The sequence below is a fragment of the Pseudochaenichthys georgianus genome, chromosome 12 (assembly GCF_902827115.2).
Source record: "Pseudochaenichthys georgianus chromosome 12, fPseGeo1.2, whole genome shotgun sequence".
NCBI lineage: Eukaryota > Metazoa > Chordata > Actinopteri > Perciformes > Channichthyidae > Pseudochaenichthys > Pseudochaenichthys georgianus.
Window position 1 is genome coordinate 1,301,288 of NC_047514.1, and position 3,049 is coordinate 1,304,336.

Here is a 3,049-nt window from a genome sequence, read left to right on the forward strand (position 1 = left end):
TGAGAGGAAACATGTTTGCTGTAAACCTTCCAAGCCAGAAACAGCAGCTCATCCCTGCACATGCGGGTCTTCTTACATATTTCCATCGATTATTTGTTCTCACCCTCTTTGTGCCAACTCCAACCCTTATGTACTATGTATCTAATATCATTACATTTCCTTGTCTATAGACACTTCTTGCACTATTTCCATTTCTTACTTTCACATGTCAAACATTCTCTTGCACTATTTTATCTGTATATATATATATATATATATATGTTGCACTGTTGGAGGAACCTGTGACTTCAGTGTTTCATTGCCATATCTACACCGTAGCTAATGTGCACATGACAATAAAGCCTTGAAACTGTGGCCGTTTCTCAATGTCGAGTCTACCTGAGCCACTATTTCAAGTATACTACGTCATCGAGTGGCGCCGAAGGACTGTTTAGATCAGGGGTGTCAAACTCAATTTCATCACGGGCCACATCAGCATTATGGTTGCACTCAAAGGGCCGGTTGTAACTTTAAGACTATATAAAAAATACATAAATATTTAATATATATAAAATAATGTATTATATTACCCTATCGGATAGGATAATTAACTACGCCTGAAAGCAGAAGTCTAAGGAAAATCATTGCAAGTCTCTTCAGTGCGAATGTCACAAAATGATTTAAAAAGAAAAGCCGAAAAGAAAGAAGTGACATTTTGAAAAAAAGGAGAATTTTAAAAAAAATAAGTCAAATTCTGAGAAAAAAAGTCAAATTTGAGATGCATTGTGGGACATGTAGTTTATGGGCAACGTGCTCCTGTAAAGTGGCATGTAACCGTATAATAAACATATTATATTCTTTGCAAGCTCTTGTGGGGCCACAGAAAATGAAGTCGCGGGCCGGATTTGGCCCCCGGGCCTTGAGTTTGACACCCCTGGTTTAGATGCATGTTAAATGCATGGATGTATAATAAGATTGGCTTAAGGTAAGATGACTGTAAAATGACATTCATAAGGTTAAATGCCCAGCATTCTGCGCCACTCGATGACGTAGTATACTTGAAATAGTGGCTCTGCAGCAGGTGTACTCGACATTGAGAAACGGCCTCTATCTGCTGCTACTGTGCTGCTTTTTCTGCCACAGCTGAAAACTCTATGTAATCATGTATGGTCGTTAAGCTGCACCTTTAGGCGCAACGTATGTGGCTGCGAAATGGTCAACGAGACACACCTTGTATACGACCATTGCAGCCGTATGAAGGTTACAAAACACACGGACTCAAATGCACCAGAACAGAAGACACCTTTGAACAATGGAATCCATAAGATGTATTACACGATAAAGCCCTCGGCCAAGAGGCAGCAGGAGCAGCAGAGGCCTCTCCCTTCTGCTGCTGCTTTAAAGCACTTCCTTACCATTGTTTCAGAAGTAAAACACCTGTGCATACATGAACATGTTTTTTAAAGAGACTGTTATGATATAAATGTTACAGGCTGCATTACTACATGCGTGCTCTCACATTGTGATAGAGCCTGTAATGGTCTTTCCTAAAACAAATCCCCTTTCTCTTTCCTTATGGAAACAGTATCCTCAATGTCCAAAAATGTGCAGCCATGTCGCTGCTGACATTTACCTACAATGTTCCAGATCTTCAACAGCACCACGGAAAACCAATGAAATAATGTTTTTCATCGTAAAACCTCTATTTCCTCTAATTTGATGCACAATATTTTTTTGTATCAATTATACCCTTTTCTGAAGTGAATCTATCCTCATGACAATGCAAAGTAGCACGTGTTCCTCTTTCTGGAAATCCCTCCCACTGTGTGTGTGTGTGTGTGTCTGTGTGTGTGTCTGTGTGTGTGTGTGTGTGTGTGTGTGTGTGTGTGTGTGTGTGTGTGTGTGTGTGTGTGTGTGTGTGTGTGTGTGTGTGTGTGTGTGTGTGTGTGTGTGTGTGTGTGTGTGTGTGTGTGTGTGTGTGTGTGTGTGTGTGTGTGTGTGTGTGTGTTTACTGTGAAGGCAGGTGGAAGTAAATGTGTTCCTCACATCAATACTAACTGAGGCTAGCTTGATGCAGCTCGAGCGCAGCAATTATAGACAGTTAGGGGAAGTTTTCCCTGACTCATGTCTTACAGGCGTCTCATTCTCCGCTACACACTGTGTTGCTCACTCCTGCATTCAAATCCATCAGGTACTAGGTTATCAGACAACATTGTATTCAGGTGAGGGATTGTCAGATTTACTGGACAACTCACCGCCTGCTTTAAAGGAATATCTCCTGGGAGGCTAAACTAAGGGCACACAGTAAGGCTGAGGTTCTGCAGCCGCACCCTTCCTCGCTTTGATGACATTGCACAATACAACGGCTGGCATACAATGCAATCATTGGCAACATCCTGCAGTGAGTAGCAGCTGCTTTAAGCCACGTGCTACACTGAGAAACACCTTCTTATCACAGTTGTCAATTTCTTAATCCATGCTGTTTATTTAGTCTTGTGTTTCTTGTGTTTTTGTTTCCTCAATAACTATTGCTGATGTCAGGTGCATCTTAGGTTTTTCTCTGTGCCCTGTAACTTGAGGATGTGGGTTTGACTCCATCATATACATTCAGTTTCATTAGGTTTATTAGGGACTCATATTTGTCCCAGTTAACAAAAGCTCTTCAGTCTGAATGTTGGAAGCATCACACGTAAGGATTAGTTATCCTAGCTTTGGTAAATAATGGTCTGTTTCCGCAGCGAAATAATTTTAAATGTATAAAAGGTATCATTGTAAGCACACACGTTTTAAAGGTGGCCTTCCTCTCCGGATCAACGAGGGAGCGAGCTGGCGTGAATGAAGACAGGGAGCTGTGATTATATCACGGCGGTTAAATTCTAAAGCATAAACACACACACACACACACACACACACACACACACACACACACACACACACACACACACACACACACACACACACACACACACACACACACACACACACACACACACACACACACACACACACACACACACACACACACACACACACACACACACACACACACACACCTGCAACTGCGGTCAAG